Source organism: Triticum urartu, chromosome 1, assembly GCF_003073215.2.
Source record: "Triticum urartu cultivar G1812 chromosome 1, Tu2.1, whole genome shotgun sequence".
Lineage (NCBI taxonomy): Eukaryota > Viridiplantae > Streptophyta > Magnoliopsida > Poales > Poaceae > Triticum > Triticum urartu.
The window spans coordinates 301,512,894-301,538,450 of record NC_053022.1 but is presented as its reverse complement, the minus strand read 5'-3'; positions in this window follow the sequence as shown (position 1 = coordinate 301,538,450).

Sequence of the window (25,557 nt, the reverse complement as noted above, 5' to 3'; positions counted from 1 at the left end):
TAGGCGGAGTGCGGCGGTGCTACAATTAGCCAACTCGCCTACACTCCCTGGCCAAAAGGTTCTTTTTCCGAGGCTTCCAATTACTGGCAGCAGGGGTGGTTTTATATTACAGAGCCCCGTAGTGCTAAATGGGTAGCTGCCCCCACCTTCCGTCATGGCCCACCGTTACTGCTCGCGTCATGGGTCAACAAGGTGCTAGACCGGGGATCAATGGATGAAGTGTGGACCGTACAAAGCCACATCTGAAGCCTCCTAAAGAGAGATATCGATCTCGTTAGCGTGATCCAAGTGATGTTAGTTCGCCGCATCATGCCCTGCCAGCGCAGGCCTCGCCGCATGTGGGAGTTCAATCCAGAAGGACCACAAACCCTCCTACACTTCTTCAGTGCCACACACGAAGGGATGTGGAAGTTATTTTTCGGGAAGCGGAAACATTGGCTGGATACTGCTGAGGACGCAGGCCTTAACTGTAATCGTCCGGATACCCCGGTAAGCACCTGGCTTTCGAATACTTTGTGGTCATGCATACAGTAATATGGTACTGAGCAAGCTATCTTTATCTAGGGCTGGATAAAGAAGGCGGAACTGATTATGTGTTCGGCCCCTCTGCTCGAGGGTCCAATGAATCATGTTCTAACAAGGATGCTGGCTCTAGCACCATACCAGATGCCGGAGAAGGAGGACGAGGCGGAGGGCAAGAGGATCAAGGATGGCCTCTATTCCCAGGGAACCTCGGACTTTGTGTCTGGAGGAATAAAAATCTCCTCATCCGAAGACAAACATGAAGGGGGGCACTATCTCCTTCCCTCCCAGGAAGAAGAGGTCCGCCTCCGAAGATTGGGAGAAGCAGGCTCCTAAGCGAGGCACGATGCCTCTGGGGGGCGGCCCGGTCCTGGAGGACGCCGAAGCACCGTCTCATGACGAGGACAAGCCTCCGGCCAAATCGTAAGTGAACAAGGCTGTTTTAAACCTATCCCGTTCTTTCCTTATGATGCCTGGAATATATATTTTTTGCAGCTCAGCGCGCAGTCCCCTTCAACAATCCTCTTCCTCAGGGGACCTTCTCCCGGAGATGATGGAAAGCGAGATGCCCCCACCGGCTTCTCCGTCCAATAGGGCAGACGACCTCGAGGTGTCGTCGTGGAGGGTCTCCCTCGACCAACAAGTGGTGCCAGGGATAACGAAGACGCTACATGAAGGTGATACTTCAGCGGCCCAGGGTCCGGAGAACAACAATGAAGACCCCGAACAACCCAGAATGCTGCCGGATACAAATAGACGGATCCCTTCAAAGGGTGACCATACTCCTGCGGCTACCTCCGGAGACACAGAGGCGCCGGATATCTTGACGAACATGCTGTGGCGGGCGTCCATTTCAAAGGAACGTCGTACTTTGATGGGTACGGTGGTAAAAAAGGTCCTATCCACAAAGAGCGGATTGAATGAGGCCTTTGCGAGTCTGCTGAGAGGCTTCAAGGTTTGTACTGTAATATGTGAAATTGTGTTTTATTCAGAGAATACACCTACACCTGTGTATAGACAGTAGCCCCTGAGACAAACGGAGGATCAAAAGAAATATCCGAGGACTAATCTGATTAACTTTAAACACAGGCTGCTTCCCCCCCCCCCGGGCTACTTCCCAGACTACGAATATTACCAAGCTGCAACGGAAGCTTGATGTAGCCAGGGATGACATTACGTTGATTAATATGTGTCTTGACGAGTCACAAGGTATGTATTCAAAATAGTCCCTGCACATACATTTTTGTGATATAAGCATGATGCTGAAAGTTGTGCCTGGCCGCAGATGGGGCTGCCGCCATTGAAATTCTTCGGGTGCAGCTAGCCCGGGCCAAGGAGTAGGCCTGGTGTAGTAATGCGGCTGCCGAGAAGGCATCTGCTGAGTTAAAAGCCGAACAAGCTGCACGGCGTCAAGACGAGGAGAAGATATCCACAATGAAACTCGAGCTAAAAAGTGCTGCTAGCCAGTGTGAACTCCTTGAGAAGGAGTATGAAGCCAAGACGGCTGAAGTTTACAAGGCCCTACGAGAGGCGAGAGAAGCACGGCATGAATCTAGAGAGGCCCGTGAGGAGATCCCGCAAGCTGGGGAAATTGCAGCTGGTAAGCCATTTTTGCTACAGGCTAAGTTCGGCGATCCAAACTATGCCCAGCTTAACCAATTGTGGAGTTCTCCAGACGAGTTTTTAGACTTGCCGAAGAGTTCATCCGATGCGGCGCAGTATTATCAGGTGCGAGACGGGTACGCCACGGAGAAGCTTTTCTGGTCACAATTCGACGCCTTGAAGTGCCCCCTATTGCTGAATGAGCAGATGTCCCAGTGGGCCGAGCTTCATAGGATATCCGGTGCTGCCATGAAGAACGTCATAATCCAGTTATGGCCAACTGAGCCTGTTCCGAACAGTTACTTTGGCTTGGTGCAGCGACTTGTTGAAGCAGTGCCACGTATCGATGCTATGAAACGATGGTGTGTATCGAAGGTGCACGGATGGCTCTTGCCCGAGTCAAGATGTTCTAGGGGAATATGAAGGCCATCAACGTTGCGGTGAAGAGTCCACCCAAGGGCAAGGACCGCCACGAACTGGAGCATTATTTTGAAGACGTCCTTGTAGCCGCCCGCTTGATAGAGGGACAATGCTCGAAAGACATAATGTTCGAGTGAAGTGTGTGAGAATTGTAAGAGACAATTTTATAGTAAATCTATTTGTATATTTTGCTCCAAAGCTTGTGTTCCTCATGTGCGGCCATTTTAATCTAATCTGAAAGTTTTCCAGTCGTCGGCTTCAGCCCCCTTGTAGGAAGTACAAGGGTGTTCGAAAAAGCATCTGATCACTCTTGATCCAGCGTCTTGGTCCGTGAAGGAGGTGTCAATGCGGCGAACCAGGCAACCAGACTATAGGGCGTTAATGCTTTCACTTAGCCATAGGAGTTTTATAGTGGGTCTACGACATAGCCCCTAGTATGTATGCGGCTTACTCATACGACACGTTTACATAATTGACCGGAAAAAGGTCCTTTGCGTGACACGGAGGAATCGTTAGAGATTCCGATAAGTCATCGAGTGGTTGACCAGCTCTCGCCGCATCATGACAGTCAGTTTTCGGCTTTCTCTACTGAGGTCCGTCCCCGGTTGAACCGGTAGCACAATCATAGTAGTTCTCCCTTTACTACCCTAGCCGATAGAGCGGAACGTAGGACAGCAAGCACAGGAGCCGGGCAACCCAACTATTGACCCAAGACATGATTCGGAGCTGATGCATATAAGGCCAAAACTCGCGACGCTGAAGTACGCTGTAAAAGCTGTTCAGACTTTGTTGGCAACTCATTTGTTCCTGTACCGAGCCCCTGGCAAGTTAAGCCGGGGTATATCGATGAAACAACCATAGGAGACGTATTCATTTTGCGAAAAGATGCAAGTGATTAATTCGGATAATTTGAACTAGGACCTGAGTGATATGCCAATGGTTACTTGATATACATAAAGGCCACGACCCCGGCAATTTGATATGCCCTGGGTCGGAGGCAGAGGAAAAAGGCATGTTACAGGCTCGAAAAGAGAGTGTGGTCTACAAAAAGTTATTTTGGACCTGCTGTCACACGTCTGCGCCGACTGTCCTCAGCGAGGGGAATCCTTGAAGGGAATAGCCTCGTAGGTGAGTGTACGGATCTGAACTCCTATGGGGTCGGTCGTATGTGTTTCCCCTTTGTGCCACCTGCTTTTAAGAGATAATGAAACAAAATAAAATAGGAAAACGGTTAAAGAATGTTACTAGAGTGCCTGCAGACTTGTCCATATTGTGCTTCCGTCAATGCCCAAGGTATCTTGAGTGCGTAATTATGTATGCGAGGTATAGTTTTGACGGGTATACGCGGTGGGCGGCAGAAGCCGAACTGCTATTTATGCTCCGAATTTGATTGATCTTCCGGGGGAAATTGCTTCCACCCTCCGGCATGTAGCTGGTGAGCCGTTCTGTTGTCCCTATTGTCTGGTGGATCATTTCCATTGTGTCCGGCGTTGAGCCTGCCAGCCTGCTTGAGGACCCAACATCTTCTGTTGGTGTGATTGGCTGGTTTATTGCGGTGGCCATGAATCTGGCAGGGCCGGTCCAATATCCTGTCTAGTTTGGATGGTCTGTCTTTGTTTGCCTTGAATTGCTTTTTCCGTTGGCCGAGCTTGGGATTGCTAAATTCGGCGTTGACCGCTGTGTCGCGTGATCTTTCATTATCACTGCGACTGTTGTGTATGCTTCGTCGTGTCTTGCCATTGCCATCTCTTATTTCGGAAGTGCCTGAGTCGTTGGCGCTGTTGCTTGCCAGTTGTCTTCTCCCGCACAAAAGCGGGTCATTAGAGCGGTAAGGGCTGTCATGGATCTAGGTCCTTCTTGACTGAGGTGGCGTGCAAGCCATTCATCCCGGACGCTATGTTTAAAGGCCGCAATGGCCTCCGCGTCTGGGCAGTCGATGATTTATTTCTTTTTAACTAGGAACCTGGTCCAGAGCTTCCTGGCTGACTCTCCGGGCTGCTGGACAATGTTACTTAAGTCATCGGGGTCTGGTGGCCGGACATATGTTCCTTGGAAGTTGTTGCGAAAGGCATCCTCCAAATCCTCCCAGCTGCCGATAGAATTTTCCGGCAGACTGTTTAACCAGTACCGAGCTGGTCCTTTGAGTTTTAGTGGTAGGTATTTGATGGCATGAAAGTCGTCTCCGCGGGCCTTCTGGATATGGAGGAGGAAGTCGTCGATCCATACTGTGGGATCCGTTGCTCCATCGTTTGATTCGATATTCATGGGTTTGAACCCGTCTGGGAATTCATGCTCCATTACTGCATTTGTGAAGCAAAGAGGGTGTGCGGCGCCACTATGTTGGGCCACACTGCGCCGTATCTCCGACAGAGTCCATTTGCGGTTTTCAGCCGAATGTGGCTAGGTTTGTCACGTCCGAATAGGTGGCCATCTGTAACGCCCCGAGACCGATGTGCCAGGTGTCTTCCAGTTTTTCGCTGTTGTTGCTTTGTCATTTGCTTGCGTGTTGCATCTTATCATGTCATCATGTGCATTGCATCATCATGTTTTCAAAACTTGCATCCGCCCCGGCCTCCTCATTCTCTCCGTTGTCCGTTCTGAGCCCAGACACACTTGCACGCGCCCGCGGCATGTCCGAAATATTATTTTATAAGTGGCCGGAAAATGTTCTCGGAATGGGATGAAAGTTGGCGTGCGGTGTTTTTATGTTGTAGGTAGGCTGCCTGTCAATTTTCATCCCATTCGGAGTTCGTTTGATGCCCCAACGGATAACTATAGCGGCAATATAGTCGGTCTAACGTCAGACATTTTCGGTCTCCGGAAACAGTCGCCGGGCCTCTCTCTCTTCCCCTCTCTCAGCTCGAGCCCTTCTGCACAGCCCACGAGTTCCAACCGACCTCTCGCGCGCGCATCCGAAAAGCTGTCCCGAACCCGACCCGGACTGTCGCCACCGTCGTGTCCGGATCATCCCCAAACATCTACAAAACATCTCCGTTTTTTTTTTGGTCTCCCTAGCTATTTTTTCATGTTTGTCTGATTGTGATCAGAGGGATCCATTAGCCCCTAACCTATTTCACCGCTATATATATAATGGGCAACCCTAGATTTTAGGGGTTTGTCCCATCCATTCCCTCGGCCGCCGCCGCATCCTCCTTGTTTTCCTCAGCCACCAACCAGATCCACTCCTCTTGTCTTCCTTGAGATCCACCTCCCTAGATTTCAGTGCCACCCAATCAACGCCTCCTTCCCTCCTCCCTTTTCATCCACCAGCAAATCCATTTTCGTAGCCATCCTCTGCTCCCTCCACAGCAGAAGCAGGCCCCTTCCTCGTCCCCTTGCACCGCCGGGCCGCCCGAGCGCGTCGCCTCACCGACCCCGCTGTCGCTCCCTCCGGCTGCCTCGCTCGTCGGCACCCTCACCTCCAGCAGGAGCCCCACGACGACGCCATGGTTGGCTGCAGCCCGAGCTCGCATCCGTCACCGCAACAAAGTTCTCTCCATGGATCCGTCGGGTCTCGTCCATCCTCGTTGTTGCCGGACCTGCTGCCTCTACCTCGCCCCAAGCAGCGTCCTCGCAGGATCCGTCGCCCCGCCTAGTACCTCGCCGGAGCACCTGCTACCAAGTCCCTCACCGCGCCGCATCTGCTCTGCAACGAGCGGAGCTGCAGCCGTCGCGCGCCGTTGGCGGCATCGGCCCGAACCGGCCTCCTCTTCGCCGTTTCCCACTCCTCCGGCCACCTCCGCCCGTTTCCCCGTCCCCGGCGTCATCTGCAGCTATGCCATGCCGCCGCCGCTGGCTCTGCTTCACCTGAACCGGGTTTCCTCTTTTTGCTTCGCCCCGCGCCAAGTCCCCTGCCGCCATGGATGTCCCGACACAGGAGCTCGCCGTCGACCGCACTCGACGTCGCCAGCCTCCGGATCCGTCGAGCCCCGGTCTCTCTGGCCTCTCTGTCGCAGGATCCTTCGCGTCCTCCGGTGCATCCAGCTGCCGCCTACATCGAGCGGGACAACCTCGCGTTGACCCCGTGCTCGATTTGGCAGCGAAGCCGCTCGCCCCTTTTACTGCGTCGACCGCACGCACCTGGGCCGCCTCCCCTTCAACCGTTGACCGCGGCCCAGCCCACACCTTCCCACCGCCCTGGGTCAGGTCCAGCTGGGTGAGTCCAGCACCCATGCTCCCATCGGACCAGTCAGATCCAGCCCGATGTGTATTTTTCCGCTGCAATGAATTTTTCCAATTATCCAGAAAACTGCTAGTTTACAGTTTAGTCCCTAGTCTTCATGCATATAATAACTCTTGAACTATGCATCATATGTAAAAACTTTGTATATGAATAATGCTTAGAATTGCATCTAGTTTCATAATTTGCAACTTTCATCTATGTTTAAAATGTTTAAAGTGTTGTTTGTTTAAATTTGCCCAAATGCCATGCTAAAATGATTTAATTCATAACTAAATAACCGTAACTCGGAATTTAACAAACTTTATATGTAATTGGGGTAGAAAATGCATAGTTTAACATGGTGGCATCACTTTGCATGTTTAACAACTATAAAATAAGGTTTAGGGTAGAACAGTACCAAACCTAATATATGCATATGAGGATTTTCCGGAATTGTTGTTCGTTGTTTCCGGCCTCATTTAAACTTGCCTAGATTAGATAGTTTCATCATGCTTCACCTCTTGCCATGCTAACAACATTTAACCTTGTTGGGTACATAAACGAGAGAGAACTAAATAAGTCATGTGGTGTTTTCTTCAATATGCAACTCCGTTGCATATTGAGATCCACATAATTTGTAGGATTGCTTGTGCTCTTTTGCCATGCCATGCTTCACTAAACCGGACATGCATCATACTTGGTTGTGCATCATGCCATGCTTATGTCGTGGTTGTTTACTATGTTGTTTGCGTTCTTTCCGGTGTACTTCTTCTCGGTAATCCGATAACGTCACGTTTATGAGGATCCGTTCAACTACGTCCGTTTGTCTTCTTCATGGACTCGTTCTTCTTCCTTGCGGGATCTCAGGCAAGATGACCATACCCTCGAAATCACTTCTATCTTTGCTTGCTAGTTGCTCACTCTTTTGCTATGCCTATGCCGTGATACCTACCACTTGCTTATCATGCCTCCTATATTGTTGAGCCAAGCCTCTAACCCACCTTGTCCTAGCAAACCGTTGTTTGGCTATGTTACCGCTTTGCTCGGCCCCTCTTATAGCGTTGTTAGTTGCAGGTGAAGATTAGAGTTTGTTCCATGTTGGAACATGTATATTTTGTTGGGATATCACAATATCTCTTATCTAATTAATGCATCTATATACTTGGTAAATGGTGGAAGGCTCGGCCTTATGCCTGGTGTTTTGTTCCACTCTTGCCGCCCTAGTTTCCATCATATCGGTGTTATGTTCCCGGATTTTGCGTTCCTTACGTGGTTGGGTTATAATGGGAACCCCTTGACAGTTCGCCTTGAATAAAACTCCTCCAGCAATGCCCAACCTTGGTTTTACCATTTGCCACCTAGCCTTTTCTTTCCCTTGGGTTCTGCAGACTCAAGGGTCATCATTATTTTAACCCCCCCGGGCCAGTGCTCCTCTGAGTGTTGGTCCAAACTAGAGCCCCTTGCAGCGCCACCTCGGGGAAACTCGAGGGCTGGTTTTAGCTGTACGGACTGCTCATCTGAGTGTGCCCTGAGAACAAGATATGTGCAGCTCCTATCGGGATTTGTCGGCACATTCGGGCGGTGTTGCTGGACTTGTTTTACCATTGTCGAGGATGTCTTGTAACCTGGATGCCGAGCCTGATCGGATTGTCTTGGGAGAAGGAATATCCTTCGTTGACCGTGAGAGCTTGTGATGGGCTAAGTTGGGACACCCCTGCAGGGATTTGAACTTTCGAAAGCCGTGCCCGTGGTTATGGGCAGATGGGAATTTGTTAATGTCCAGTTGTAGAAAACCTGAAGTTGATCTTAACTAAAACACATCAACCGCGTGTGTTACCGTGATGATCTCTTCTCGGCGGAGTCCGGGAAGTGAACACGGTGTTGGAGTTATGTTTGACGTAGGTTGTTCTAGGATCACTTCTTGATCATAGTTGTTCGACCGTGCTTTTGCCTTCTCTTCTCGCTCTCATTTGCGTATGTTAGCCACCATATATGCTAGTCGCTTGCTGCAGCTCCACCTCATACCTTTTACCTTACCCATAAGCTTAAATAGTCTTGATCGCGAGGGTGTGAGATTGCTGAGTCCCCGTGACTCACAGATACTTCCAAAACCAGTTTGCAGGTGCCGATGTTACCGAGCAAGTGATGCAACCAAACTCAAGGAGGAGCTCGATGAAGATCTTGTCCTTTGTGTTGCTTTGTTCTAGTTGATCAGTAGTGGAGCCCAGTTGGGGTCGATCGGGGATCTGTGTAGCTTTTGGGGTAGTCTTCTTTTATTTTGGTTCCGTAGTCGGACCTTGTTTGTATCTGGATGATGTAATGCTTTATTCATGTATTGTGTGAAGTGGCGATTGTAAGCCAACTATGTATCTCTTTCCCTTATGTATTACTTGGGTTGTGTGAAGATTACCTCACTTGCGACATTGCTTTCAATGCGGTTATGCCTCTAAGTCGTGCTTCGACACGTGGGAGATATAGCCGCATCGAGGGCGTTACAAGTTGGTATCAGAGCCTTCCCCGACCTTAGGAGCCCCCTACTTGATCGAATCGCTGGCGTTATTGAGTCTAGAAATGTTTTGAGTCATTTAGGATTATATATATCGGAGAGTAGGATTCTTTTTACTCCTCAGTCCCTTCGTCGCTCTAGTGAGGCATCCTGACGTAGAGTTTTGACTCTTCTCTTCTCAAATTTCACTAAATTTTTTTTAGGATCATGCGGGTATCTTGGAATCGTTCCGATGGTTTTGTGACGAGAACATTGTTCTTGGTGCCTCCTGTCATTTAGGGGTTGTGGCAGTGTCCCGGGGAGTTGAGCTCTGAGGTGTTGTCGTCACAATTTTATCGTTGCAGTTCTGGAATACCTGAGTTTAGTTTTGCCGACATCGAAAATCTCTTTTATGCAGTTGTTGGTGAGATAACCTCGACGCCACCCAGTACTGGGGCGGGAGTTCGGGAGTATTGCCATAACTCGTATAACGGATGGTTTTCGAAGGTTGAGGTAAACGATTTTCGAAGGTTTCTTGGTTATGTGTTGAAGGATGGATACAGCTGGATGTAGGATTTGCTAGATTTGGGTGAGATATTATGCTTCCCCTGTATCCCCAACACCTGATTGCATAACCGGGAAAATTTCGGGGGTTTATAAGTGGGAATTCAAGTAGCTCTTAGGATATCTTTTCGACATATGTATGATACGAAATTGGGGTTCGACGTCTAGTGGTCCGCCTATCCACGGTTGGTTTTACAGTGGTCTAGTTGTGTCTTAAAGAGTCCTTGGCTATGCCGACTCGGGGACGCTTCGTATGTCATGTGCACTGCCTTGTACATGATGGTGCTGTACGATCGAGCCCGTGTAGGCCCCACCACGAAAACTTCGGACGAAATCTCTATCATATGTTTGTTCCGGCTTATTCTGCAAGCCAATCATTCGTTTTGTTTTGAGTTGTGGTATTCGAGTTGCTTCGAAGTCAAGAGTTGATTCCATACCTTTTCTAAACGGTGTTCTCGTGTTCCTATGTGAATACTAATCCTTCATGATAATCGAGACTGTCATGTCAATCCTTTTCAACCGGCGTGTTTTCTCTTCAAGTGGACCCGATCATTTCAACATTCACAAGATCGATTATCAGTTCTTCTCAACGGTGTCTGTTTCATCCATCTCCAAGTTGCCTTTGTTTTCCCACCCACCCACCCTTTTTTCTTCAAGGACTCAGATTTCTCAATCAAGTATCCATCTTATGGATGTGAGGACTCTTCATTCTTATCTTTCAATGTTCTTACCCGGTGATTCTCATTAAGTTTCTAACGGATCTTCAAGTTCGTCACTCTTCACTCATTTTCTTCTCCGGTGGTTTCAATTCAAGCTTTGTTGAGTATATACTTCCCTCATTTCAATGTTTTTTCCTTACCGGTGCACCACATATTCATTCATTTCTCGCTATTCAATTGTTCCGGAGTGCTCAAGATATCTCGAAGATTCGTGTTTCCACTCTGCATTCGTTCAAGCTCTTTCGAGGATGTTATCTCATTCAAGCCATTTAAATTCAACCGGTGCAATCTCTCTTTGAAATCATTCAACAGTGTATCTTTTGAGTGGGCCCTAACCCACAGGTCTTTTCCTAGGATCTTACCTGACTCTTCTAATTCTCCCGGAGCTTTTCAAAAAAAATATCAAAGTTTGACGTAAGAATGAGTTATCATCAGTCAAATGCCTTCTCCTAGATCTTTCACAATTCTTTTCATCGTTGGCTCAACTTTTCCATTCTTCATTCCGGTGTGCCTCAATAATTCACAGTGGTGTTTGCTTAGCGTCATTCTCGGATTTTGAAGACCGAAGAAGAATTTTCCTCCATATCTTGCTCCATTCTCTTCAAGATTAGTGGCTCTAGTTTGTTGCCATCATCTCATAATTATTTTGATAATGAGAATTCTTTTCACCCATCCGAAGCAATTCAAGAGTCTTCTCAGTTTGTTATCCGGAGTCCATCATCTCAGAATTATTCATTTTCAGATTTCAGCCATTGTTCTCCAAATCTTACCGGTACATCATTCAAATATTCTCTATTAAGCTCGTGACCTATTCGTTCACTTGTATCTAAATTCTCTCAAGCATCTTCATTCATTTGCTAATTCTTCCTGGTGTTTCTTTATCTTTTCTTCGGCCATTTTAATTCTTACGGTGGTTCATTCAGGATTCTCTTCATTCGTTTATCATATCAATTCATTCGTTCATTCAATCCTACCAGTGGTTCGTGGAAGACCTTCTCAAGTTTGCGCTATATCTATCTTAATCCTTACTACGTGAATAAGTAGTGTGCCAAATCCATTGTTGGTCATCAATTTAATTGGTGAAGGATAAGCATAATGTAATTCTTATTCTTGTTTCATCCTAATGATTAATTCCTTATTCCGGAGGTTCTTCAAATTCTCTATTTCAATTGTTTCATCTTTCTTTACCGGAGTTCCAAGCTCTTTCAATTATATCATTTCAAAGCTTCATTTAATCATTGAAAGGTTTCTGCCGGAGTTCTTTTCAATTTTACCCTTCCTTTTCATCATCCTTTTGTTACCGGAGTTCTTCATGGATGTTTTACACGATGGTTCATCAAGGAAATAATCCCTTCTCCAAGTGTTCATCGAGATTCTTTTCAGAGGAGCTCAAGCATTCTTCATCTTGCAATCCGGAGTGCAATTCTTTCTACCATATTATTGGAGGTGGTATTATGTCATTCTTGATAATTTGGGTTCATGTTTCATGATTCACATGTTGTTAGGAATGAGGTATTTTAAATCCATCAATCTCTTCTTTGAAGTTATCTTGGGTTATATTTCACCTAAAGCCTTCCCTTAGGTTTGTGCTATCTATGGTGCTTATAAAGGACCCAAGTTCTTCTTTATCCTCCCGGTAAAATGCTTTCTCGTCTCCTTGTTCATACCAATCCAATTCTTTTTCCCGTGAGTGGCAGGTTGTCACCTCATAATTTGAGATGTATTCCATAAGACCATGTCAATATTATCCTTTTCGTTGTTGGTTTTCCAACAACTTCATTCGTCCCTTCTCCTAAAAGATGCTTTTGCAAGCTCATTTAAGGTAGAAGATGTTGTTTTCCTCTTCGTTCTTTTGTTCCGACGATCCAACTTCTATTTTTTTCCCGGAGGTCTAGCGATGTTGCTCTTTTCAACCCTCTTCTTGGTTCGTCAAGACCAATTCTTTCCTTTGCTAATCCTTTTTCCTACCAGAATGTTGTGATTTCATCAAATATTTTCTCATTTTACCAAGTTCTTATTCAATTCCTTTTATTTTCAATCGGAGTGCTGCCCGAAGTTGTTCCCCCGTGTTCCTCTTTACTAACGGAGTGTTTTCAACTTTGTTCTTCTCCGTTGCTTTGTTTCTTTCATTTTGCTCAACCTTTTCAAGGTTCTTTGGTCTCACTCGTTTGTCAAAGAAGCAACTTAGCTTTACCTCTCCTCTTTCTCTTCCGTTTTCCCTCCGGTGCCATTCTAGATCTCGAGACGACATCCTCTTGTAGTGGTGGAGTGTTGTAACGCCCCGAGACTGATGTGCCAGGTGTCTTCCAGTTTTTCGCTGTTGTTGCTTTGTCATTTGCTTGCGTGTTGCATCTTATCGTGTCATCATGTGCATTGCATCATCATGTTTTCAAAACTTGCATCCGCCCCGGCCTCCTCGTTCTCTCCGTTGTCCATTCTGAGCCCAGACACACTTGCACGCGCCCGCGGCATGTCCGAAATATTATTTTATAAGTGGCCGGAAAATGTTCTCAGAATGGGATGAAAGATGGCGTGCAGTGTTTTTATGTTGTAGGTAGGCCGCCTGTCAATTTTCGTCGCATTCGGAGTTCGTTTGACGCCCCAACGGATAACTATAGCGGCAATATAGTCGGTCTAACATCGGACGTTTTCGGTCTCCGGAAACAGTCACCGAGCCTCTCTCTCTTCTCTTCTCTCAGCTCGAGCCCTTTTGCACAGCCCACGAGTTCCAACCGACCTCTCGCGCGTGCATCCGAAAAGCTGTCCCGGACTGTCGCCACCGTCGTGTCCGGATCATCCCCAAACGTCTAAAAAACATCTCCGTTTTTCTTTTTGGTCTCCCTAGCTATTTTTTCGCGTTCGTCCGATTGCGATCGGAGGGATCCGTTAGCCCCTAACCTATTTCACCGCTATATATAATGGGCAACCCTAGATTTTAGGGGTTTGTCCCATCCATTCCCTCGGCCGCCGCCGCATCCTCCTCGTATTCCTCAGCCACCAACCAGATCCACTCCTCTTGTCTTCCTCGAGATCCACCTCCCTAGATTTCAGTGCCACCCAATCAACGCCTCCTTCCCTCCTCCCTTTTCATCCACCACCAAATCCATCTCCGTAGCCATCCTCTGCTCCCTCCGCAGCAGAAGCATGCCCCTTCCTCGTTCCCTTGCACCGCCGGGCCGCCCGAGCGCGTCGCCTCACCGACCCCGCTGTCGCTCCCTCCGGCTGCCTCGCTTGTCGGTGCCCTCGCCTCCAGCAGGAGCCCCACGACGACGCCATGGTTGGCTGCAGCCCGAGCTCGCATCTGTCACCGCAACAAAGTTCTCTCCACGGATCCGTCGGGTCTCGGCCATCCTCGTCGTTGCCGGACCTGCTGCCTCTACCTCGCCCCAAGCCGCGTCCTTGCAGGATCTGTCGCCCCGCCTAGTACCTCGCCGGAGCACCTGCTACCAAGTCCCTCACCGCGCCGCATCTGCTCTGCAACGAGCGAAGCTGCAACCGCCGCGCGCCGTTGGCGGCATCGGCCCGAACCGGCCTCCTCTTTGCCGTTTCCCACTCCTCCGACCACCTCTGCCCGTTTCCCTGTCCCCGGCGTCATCTGCAGCTGTGCCATGCCGCCGCCGCTGGCTCTGCTTCACCTGAACCGGGTTTCCTCGTTTTGCTTCGCCCCGCGCCAAGTCCCCTGCCGCCATGGATGTCCCGACACAGGTAAGGATGGCAATGGGTAGGGTATGGGCAGGGTAGAGCAATACCATACCCATACCCGTATAGTCAGTGGGTACAAAATTCTACCCATACCCGTACCCATGGGTATGAAACTTTACCCATACCCATACCCGACGGGTACCCGTACCCATTGGGTACCCAGTGGGTAGAACAAATAGTACATAAACTGTTCACAATTTTACACTCAATGATAGCACATTTGACAAAAAAAAAAGCAGTTACCTCAATCAATAACAAGGTAGATGTATACATGACCACTCTCAAAATATAAAAATCACAGACATACTCATATGTCAATAGGAGTAGATGAGTCACATGACTAATTGACGACAAGTTAACATTAGTTCACAACTGGGCAGGATATGGGTATACCCGCGGGTACAAGGCTATACCCGTACCCTACCCATGACTTAACGGGTAGGGTATGGGTACTACCCATGGGTATAAAAGTCTACCCATACCCTACCCATGCGGGTACAGTACCCGCGGGTACCCGTACCCATGGATAAAGCTGCCATCCTTAGTCAAAGATGGCTATGGTTTCCTAGTCATAGACATGAGTTGTCATTTGATAACGGGATCACATCATTGGGAGAATGATGTGATGGATGAGACCCAAACTATAAACGTAGCATATGATCGTATCAAGTTTATTGCTATTGTTTTCTGCATGTCAAGTATATGTTCCTATAACCATGAGATCATGCAAATCACTGACACTGGAGGAGTATCGTGTGTGTACCAAATGTCGCAACATAACTGAGTGGCTATAAAGGTGCTCTATAGGTATCTCTGAGGGTTCCTATTGAGTTGGCATGGATCAAGACTGGGATTTGTCACTTCGTATGATGGAGAGGTATCTCAGGGCCCACTCAGTAATACAACAACACAAGTAGCTTGCAAGCAATGTGACTAATGGGTTAGCCACGGGATCTTGTATTACAGAACGAGTAAAGAGACTTGCTAGTAACGAGATTGAACTAGGTATGGAGATTCCTGATACGTCTATTTTGCATCATGTTTTCCTACTGTTATTTATAATGTTTTATGCATAAAAATGCTTTATCGAGTAATTCTAATGCCTTTTCTCTCACAATATGCAAGGTTCCCACAAAGAGGGAGAATGCCAGTAGCTAGAATTCTGGACCTGAAAAAGTACATCAGAGTTACCTATTCTACACATCTCCAAATGAGCTGAAACTTCACGGAGATTTTTCATGGAATATTTAAGAATGATTGGAGCAAATAACTACCACAGGGGGCCCACCAAGTGGGCACAACCGACCTGGGCGTGTCAGGGCCCCCAGGCGCGCCCTGGTGGGTTGTGCCCTCCTCGGCCCACCTCCGATGCCCATCTTCTAGTATATAAGTCATTTTGACCTAAAAAATGAGGGGAGGACTTTCGGGATGAAGCGCCGCCATCTCGAGGTAGAACTTGGGCAGGAGCACTTTTGCCCTCGAGCGGAGCAATTCCGCCGGGGTAACTTCCCTCCCAGAGGCAGAAATCATCGTCATCACCAAAAACTCTCCCATCTTCAGGAGGGAAATCTCCATCAACATCTTCAACAACACCATCTCCTCTCAAAACCTAGTTCATCTCTTGTGTTCAATCTTTGTACCGAAACCTTAGATTGGTACTTGTGTGGGTGACTAGTAGTGTTCATTACATCTTGTACTTGATTACTGTATGGTTTATTTGGTGGAAGATTATATGTTCAGATCCTTTATGCTATTTAATACCCCTCTGATCTTGAGCATGATTATCATTTGTGAGTAGTTACTTTTGTTCTTGAACTCACGGGAGAAATCTTGTTGCTAGTAATCATGTGAACTTGATATGTGTTCGATATTTTGATGATATGTATGTTGTGATTCCCTTAGTGGTGTCATGTGAACGTCGACTACATGGAACTTCACCTTATTAGGGCCTAAGGGAGTGCATTGTGGAGTAGTTATTAGATGATGGGTTGCTAGAGTGACAGAAGCTTAAACCCTAGTTTATGCACTACTTCGTAAGGAACTGATTTGGATCCAAAATTTTAATGCTATGGTTAGATTTTATCTTAATAATTTTCTCATAGTTGCGGATGCTTGCGAGGGGGTTAATCATAAGTAGGAGATTTTTTCAAGTAAGAACAACACCTAAGCACTGGTCCACCCACATATCAAATTATCAAAGTAGCAAACACGAATCAACCCAACATGATGAAAGTGACTCGATGAAATTCCCGTGTACCCTCAAGAATGCTTTGCATATCATAAGAGACCGTTTTGGCTTGTCCTTTGACACAAAAGGATTGGCTGCCTTGCTGTACTTTATTTACCGTTATGTTACTTGCTCGTTACAAATTATCTTGCTATCAAACTACTCGTTAACTACAATTTCAGTGCTTGTAGAGACTACCTTGCTGAAAACCACTTATCATTTCCTTCTGCTCCTCGTTGGGTTCGACACTCTTACTTATCGAAAGGACTATGATTGATCCCCTATACTTGTGGGTCATCAATACCGACGATCGAATCTCGGGCAAGTAACATACCGATGAACAAAGGGAACTGCATGCAGGATTAGCTGAATCCTTGACGTCGAGGTTCGACCGATAAGATCTTCGTAGAATATGTGGGAACCAATATGGGCATGCAGGTCCCGCTATTGGTTATTGACCATAGAGGTGTCTCGGTCATGTCTGCATAGTTCTCGAACCCGCAGGGTCTACACACTTAACGTTTGGTGACGATATAAGTATAGTTGAGTCATTATGGTGGTTACCGAAGGTTGTTCGGGCTCCCAGATGAGATCCCGGACGTGACGAGGAACTCAGGAATGGTTCGGAGGTGAAGATTGATATATTGGATGAAGGGTATTAGAGTCCGTAATTGTTTCGGGGGTACTGGGATGATGACCAGCATGACCGAAAGGGGTTTCGGGGGCCCCGGCAAGTGTTGGGGGGGGGACTCATGGGTGAGGGAGTCCTGGACTAGGGGGTCCTTGGGTGTCTGGATTGTGTGATATGGTCCGGACTGATGGGCTGTGAAGATTCAAAGTAGAAGACCTCCCCTCGCGTCCGAATAGGACTCTCCTATGCATGGATGGCAAGATTGACGTTCGGATATGTAATTTCCTTCTTCTGCAAGCCGACTCTATACAAACCTAGCCCATCCGGTGTTATATAAACCAGAGGGTTTAGTCTGTAGATGGTATCAGAATTCACATAGGCTAGACATCTAGGGCTTAGACATTACGATCTCGACGTAGATCAACTCTTGTAACCCCTAATCTCATCAAATACAATCAAGCAGGATGTAAGGTTTTACCTCCATTAATAGGGCCCGAACCTGGGTAAACATCGTGTTCCCCGTGTCCCTTGTTACCTTCGATCCTCAGATGCACAGTTCGGGACCCCCTACCCGAGATCAGCCTGTTTTGACACCGACATTGGTGCTTTCATTGATAGTTCCACTGTGTTGTCTCTAGAAGGTTCGATGGCTCGTTCAATCATCAACTACAATGCTGTTTCCGGGGAAACTTTTCTCCCTGGTCAACTTTTTGTGTTTGGCGGCTTTGCTCTGCGGGCCAATTCAATTGGTCACCTCGAACAGATCAATAGCTATGCCCCCTGGTCATCAGATCAGGTTCAGAAACCTGAATTACATCGTCGATATCTGAGGAGACTTGATCTTCGAAGGGTTCACGGCCTCGACCGCTATTCCTTATCTTCAAGAAGGAAACCCATTGGATCCATCATCAGGCACCGCTCAATGACCAATTATCATCCCTGCCCTAGCCTTAGATCCAGTGCAGACCACCTCATCCGAAGATGGGAGTTTTAAACCCACCGGACTCTCTCCTACTGCGGAGCTCTCTGCCGGAGACCCATAGGCGACTGTATTTTCGGCAAACCTGGAATCAAACAGGACTCTCCCTACCACCGGAAAGCCGAATTCACCTCTGGAGGCCAACGTCGAACTCTCGAGGTCTGCGTCTAGCGAGCACGGCCAGGTACAGTCTACCAGGCCTAGCTCCGCGGGCCCCCAGTTCCCCGTCCGCCCTTCCCTCCTAAACGAGGCCCTGGACTTAATGCGATCTCTCGCCATTACGGAAGTATCACCTCCAAACCACGCCCAGCCCGGACTAGGGGCTGAGAGCAGGGAATTTTACGTCCCACCCACCACCCACTTAATAGCCACTCTCGAAGACTTGATCGACATGCTAGATTATGCCTCCGAAGACATTGATGGTATGGATGACGATTCCGGAGACAAACCAGGCCAGAATCCGACTATCACCGAGAATTGGATGGCCACCTCCACATACGATGTGTACATGGTGGATACACCTAAAAAGGATGACGAAGACAATAGGAAGGATCCGATTGAGGACAATCCGTCGAGGCACCATCAAAACGTCGACATCAGCGGCGCCGCTCAAAATCGCGTCATGCAAGGGAAAGCAATACCGGCACCGGTGACAACAACACTCAGGATGATGCCAAAGATCCCGAAGACCCCAGCGAGCCTGCGTCCGAGCAGGATGAGTGGGAAGAGGGACAAGTTAACCCCGACGAGCGTGTCAGGAACGAGTATTCGAATGATAGTAACTATCTACCGGTCTTCGAGGAGGATGTCAGCCTTGGCAATGAACACTTCATTGTGCCAGAGGAACCTCTCGAGAAAGAGCGCTTTAAGCGACACCTAATCGCAACTGCGAGGAGCCTAAAAAAGAAACAACAGCTTCAAGACGAACATGATGCACTCAATGATAGATGGACCCAGGTCCAAGTTGCCGAGGAATATGACCTCAAGTGCCCAACAAAGAGTTATCCGAAGCGTCGGCTACTTCCACAATTTGATGACGAGGCCCTTGAGCCAATACCGTCAAGATATAATCACGCTGATGAACCAGACCGACCACCACGTGGGTGAGACAAAGCGGCTGCTTACACCGAACACCAGCCCGCACCACCTTGCCGTCAAGGCAAGGAGGTAGCGGCTCCGAGCTACACCTATTACTTGCCTCAGGACCTGGACAATAGAGTCGGTCAGACTAGATCAATCTATGGATCAAGGGGGTGTGCTCCAACACGAGATGACGGCCATCAAGCTTGGCGCGATAAGCATAACCTCACTCAGGCTGAAAACCGAACATGGATGTCATCCGAACTCCGCCGTGACGTTGCCCGATGCAGAGGCGCCGCACACCCCTTATGCTTTAGCGATGAGGTAATGCAGCACCAGTTTCCAGAAGGGTTTAATCCCGTGAACATTGAAGCATACGATGGAGTGACATATCACGCGGTATGGATTGAAGATTTTCTTCTCCATAGTCGCATGGCTCGCGGTGATGACCTCCACGCCATTAAATACCTCCCCCCTAAAGTTAAAGGGACCAGAACGGCACTGGCTAAACAGCCTCCCAGAGAACTCTATTGGCAGCTGGGAAGATTTGGAGGATGCATTTCAAGACAACTTCCAAGGTACTTATGTCCGGCCACCGGACGCCTATGACCTTAGTCACATAGTCCAGCAACCCGGAGAGTCAACCCGCAAACTCTGGACTCAGTTCTTAATTAAAAAGAACCAAATCATCGACTGTCCGGACACCTCGGCCAAGAGGTCTATAGCGTCCGCGATGAATGGCTTGCCCGACACCTCGGCCAAGAAAAGCCAAAGTATATGGAAGCTCTTACCACACTCATGACCCTCTTCTGCGTGGGAGAAGACAGCTTGTTAGCTCGTAGAAGCAACAATACCAGCGACCCATGCACCTCCGAAGCCATGGACGGCAACAGACGGCCAACGATGTAGCAAATAGAAGCGTCGGAACAACAATGAAGAAACCGAAGATACGACAGTTAACGCCGGATTCAGCGGCTCTAAACTCAGTCAGTGGAATAAGCCATTCAAAGGAAACAGGGACGGCCCGTACAATTTGGACAAAATACTCGACAGGCCTTGCCAGATTCATGGCACCCCTGACAAGCCTGCAAATCATTCCAACAGAAACTGTTGGGTCTTCAAACAGGCTGGTAAATTAAATACCGAACATAAGTGGAAAGGGCCGCCAAGCGAGGACGATGATGAGCCCCGCCCACCGAACACAGCGGGGCAAAAGAAATTCCCCCTGGGGTAAAAACAGTGAATATGATATACGTCACTCATATCCCAAGAGGGAGCAGAAGCGCGCATTAAGGGACGTCTACGCCGTAGAGCCGGTCGCCCCAAAATTCAACCCTTGGTCAGCTTGTCCGATTACCTTTGATCGCAGGGACCACCCGACAAGTATTCGTCATTGAGGTTCGGCAACAGTGGTCCTCGATTCTATCATCGACGGATTCCATCTCACTCGAGTCCTTATGGGCATGGGCAGCAGTCTTGACTTGATTTATCAACACACTGTTCATAAAATGGGTATTGACCCGTCAAGAATCAAGCTTAGTAACACCACCTTTAAAGGGGTGATACCCGGCGTAGAGGCCCGCTCCACGGGTTCATTAACATTGGAAGTAGTCTTCGGTTCACCGGATAACTTCCGAAGTGAAGACTTGATCTTTGACATTGTCCCCTTTCGCAGTGGTTATCATGCAATGCTCGGACGTTCGCCCGCTTCAATGCAGTCCTGCACTATGCTTATTTAAAGCTCAAAATGCCTGGACCACGTGGCGTTATCACAGTCAATGGAAACATGGAGCGTTCCCTTTGTACTGAGGAGCATACCGCGGCCCTTGTGGCTGAGGTGCAGAGCGGCCCTATCAAGCCGAACACTTCATCGGCCATCAAGCCACCGGACACTGTTAAACGAGTCCAGCCTACCCTGCAGAATGACAGCTCAGTGAATCCAGAGCTGGACTAGCAGTTCCACCTCCGTCAATCGCCCATCTAACCGTGGCACATGTACCGCATGTGCATAACTATGCACTCAAAATACCTTGGGCAACGACGGAGGCACAATGCGAACAGGGTCTATAGTGCGGTTCAACCCTATTTTTGACCTCAACACTTTCCTTTTCCTTTTTTCTCGTATTACAGGTTCGTTAAAAACCTAATCACCTTACAGTCGTACAAGGGCCCTTTCTCATGTCCCTTCCATATAAATGATCTTCGATCTCTCCTCTCAAAGGATCTTGCACCAAGGTGACAGCGGCGCAGACGTGTGGCAGGCTATCAATGGGTCTTCAAGAATACCTTTTCTTTTTAGGCCCTGTATAGAGCTTACCCTTGTTTACAAATTCTCAGCATGTAAAATAGCCCTGATGTTATGGCATTATCTGTAATAACACGTTTTGACATATCAAACAGATTATAATGGAAACAGTTCCTTTTCTGCCAACCCCTGTTCGGTGTTGGTTTATTTCATAATCTGTATTTTCTCTTCGCTTCAGATTCCATATACACTTCGGTACGGCTTAAATGCCGGGGTTTCTATTCGGCCACGTATATTTTCAAAAAGTCTGAACACTTTTAGAGTATACTTCGGCGTCCCGAATATTGCATTATATGCATCAGCTCCGAATCATGTCTTCGGTCAATGGTTGGGTTGTCCGGCTCCTGTGATTACTACCTTATGTTCTGCTTGTTTGTCTAAGGAAATAAAGGGAGAACTACTACGATTGTGTTTCTGGTTCGTCCGGTCAAATACCTCAGTAGAGAAATCCAAAAACTGACTGTCATGATATGGCGAGAGCTGGTTGGCGATTCGACAACTTGCTATAAATCTTTTGCGATTTACTCCGTATTATACGAAGGACGGGCCTTCACCCAGTCATGCACGTAAGGCATCCTAGTTCGGATGGCCGCATACGCACCAGGGGCTAGTACTTAGCCCCACCGTCAAACTCCTATGGCTAAGTGAAAGTAATAAAGCCACATAGTCTGATTGCCTGGTTCGCTGCGTAGACACCTCCTTTACGAACCAGGATGTTAGGTCAAGTGTGATCGCGCGTTATCCCGAACACCCCCATGGTATGAACGTGGGGGTTGAAGCCGACGAGTGGCAAACTCTCAAAATTAAAAAGGCCGCACAGGAGGAAAATAATTTCAGAAGAAGGCATAAATATATTACAAGCCTTGGTTCATAACACAAAGTCTGGATAAACATAATACATTCACTCAATCATGATATCCTTTGAGCATTGGCCCTCTACTATTCGGGCACCTATCAGGACGTCGTCAAAGTGCCGCTCCGGCTTGCAGTGGTCCTTGCCTTCGGGTGGGCCTTCAGTTGCCACGACAGTAGCCTTCATCTTCACCCAGTGCATCTTGACACGGGCAAAGGCCATCCGTGCACCCTCTATGCATGCCGAGCGCTTCGCAACTTGAACTCAGGGCAGTGCATCGGCGAGTCGCCTCACTAGGCCGAAGCAGCTGCTAGGAATGGGTTCGGCTGGCCAAAGCCGGACTATAACGTCCTTCATGGCCAGACTGGACATCCTATGCAGCTCCGAAAGTTGCATCATCTGGTTGTTCAACAAAGCCGGACGCTCCGGCGCTAGGAACTATGACCAGAATAACTTCTCTGTCGTGTTCCCCTCCTGGGCTCGGAAGAACCGTGAGACATCGGCAGCACTCCTCGGAAGATCCGCAAAAGAGTTTGGACAACTCCAGAGTCGAGTAAGCAAGGCATATCTTTGACCCCCCCAAATATACTCTACAAAAGAAAGGGCTTACCATCCGCTATCTGTTCGGCCTGCCGGATCTCTTCACGAGCGCTCTAGGACTTTGTCCGTGCCTCCTTGGCCTCATGGAGGGCTTTGGCGAGTTCGGCCGCTTGGGCTATAGTCTTCTCCTCCAAAGCCTCGCATTTGTGGACGGTGTCTTCCAGCTCTAGCTCCACTTTAGCCACCCTCTCTTCGTGTTGGCGGCGAGCGACCTGTTCGGTCTTTAAATCCGCAGCTGCTTTGTCAGCAGCCGCTTTGCTCGACTTCGCCTCCTCCTTGGCTTGGGCAATGGAGCTCTTGAGGGCCCCGACCTCGGCCGTGTTACCTGCACTCATAACCCCAGCTGTACATGAGTTACACTCTGAATTTGCATATCACTTCAGATGTATGATCAAACTCCTTTCAAACCTACACACATACCTTGTGCCTCATCAAACCGCTTGTTAACACGGTCGAGCTCATGATCAGCCAGCTTTAGTTTTCGATTGAGTTCAGAAGCTTCAGCGGCCTAGGCGATTGCCGCCAACGGGGAAGCTGGTTGTAAAATAGAAAAGTATGTCACCTCCCCCGAATACTATAGGATCATCTGTTCGGCCTTTTTCAAAACCGAACAGAGTTTCAGGGGCTACTATCTATATACAGGTATATTTCCTTCACATGAAAAGCGTCTAGAAGCATTACGTCGCATACCTCAAAGCCTGTTACCAGGCTGGTGAAGGCTTCGTTCGGCCCGCTCTTGGCAGACTGGACCTTCTCAACCACCACACCCATCTGGGTGCGGTGCTCCTCCACGATGGAAGCACGTCGTAGTGCTTCCACCAGAGCATTCGGCGCCTCCGGATTAGTGGAGGTCGCCATCGGAGCTGATGCTCCCCTCTCCTTCAAAGGGGGTTGCTTTCCCCATTCCGGAGCCGTATGGGTCTCCGGAATGGTGTCCGGCGGGGGGGCGGACTGGTCAGGGCCCCCGCTGTCGGTCGGCATGGGGATTGCACCTCCCATGTCTTCGGCAGCCAAGGTATTCCCCTCAGGCGCCATCTCAGCCACCTCGCCCACTCCTCTGCGGCCTGGAGAGGTCCTTCGGGACAACACCTCAGTTTCATCTGCGATGGTGGGAGGAGAGGCTCGCGGAGGCGTCTCGCTCTCTGCCATCTCAGGTGGCAGAGAGCTCCCCTCAGATAGTGAAGGGTTGGGGAGATCGTGAGTAGGGCTGAAATACACACAACATAATATGTTATATTAAAAACATAGAGGACCGAATACTTGTAACAAATCCTTTGGTACTTACGATTCGGCCAGGGGATTCGCCCTGGGAGGCCTCTTGGGGATGGGTTCGGCCTCTGAATTTGAACCATCCGAGAGGGTTACCTTCCCCCTCTTGGACGCCCCCTCCTCCGGGTCTATGGAGGCCGCCCTCTTCATCTTCCTCCCCTTGAGAGGGGAGTCACTTTTTGCCTCCTCTTCATCTTCATCTTCCTCGTGGGAGGAGGGGATTTTGATCTCTTCGGACACTGCGTCTGAAGTACCCTTACGGCGGGGGCCGCCCTTGGCCTCCTTGCCCTTCTTCTTGGCCTTCTTCTTCGGCACCTGATAGGGCACCGGGACCAGCACCTTCATTAGCTGGGGAGTGGCCGGATCTTCAGGAAGCCAGCTAGACACTTAATCCACTCCGCCTTCACTATCCAGCCCTGAGCAAGGGACGGAAAACTCATTATGCCCAATAACTTATGGACTGAATGTACGTTCAGGAATAACACACTTACCGGTGTGGCCGGGTTCTCGTTGTCGAGGCCGATGTCTTCGGTTGTCTTCGGCCACGCTTTCTGGGTCTTGAAGAGCAGCTTCCAGATGTCTTCGTGCGTTGTGCCGAAGAAGCGCTTCAGGGTTCGTGGATTTTCCAGATTGAATTCCCGCATGTGGGAGGGCCGGAGTTGGCAGGGAAGCATCCAGCGGAAGAGCATCACCTGAATCACGTTGGGGAGGCTAGTGTTCTTGCTTATCATGTTTGTGAGGCGCTTTTGCAACATCAGCACTTCTGCCGTGGATCCCCAATCCACACCCTTGTTGGTCCACGACGTGATCTGCGTAGGGGGTCCGGATCTAAACTCAGGAGTGGCCACCCACCTGGCGCCGTGGGGTTCGGTGATGTAGAACCACTCATGTTGCCACACCTTGACAGTCTCCACAAAGGCCCCTTTAGGCCAAGTGGTGTTGGGGAGTTTGCTCATGATGCCGCTTGAAGCTACGTCGGTATTTCCCCAAAGAGGAAGGGATGATGCAGCATAGCGGTGATAGGTATTTCCCTCAGATATAAAACCAAGGTTTTCAAACTAGTAGGAGAACCAAGCAACACAATGTAAACAGCCCCAACACATAGATAACAAATCCTCGCAACCCGACGTGTTAAAGGGGTCGTCAATCCCTTTCGGGGTACGGTGCCTGAACATAGGCAAACGAACGTGAGATAAATTTGGAGTAGATTGATAGATTGAACGCCAAATAAAATAAATAAAGAAAAATTGCAGCAAAGTATTTTTTAGGTTTTTGGATTACTAGATCTGAAAATAAAATCAAATAAAAAGTAGATCGGAAAGGCAAATATATGAAAAGAAAGACCTGGGGGCCGTAGGTTTCACTTGTGGCTTCTCGCGAGAAATATAGCAAACAGTGGGTGAACAAATTGCTGTTGGGCAATTGATAGAACCTCAA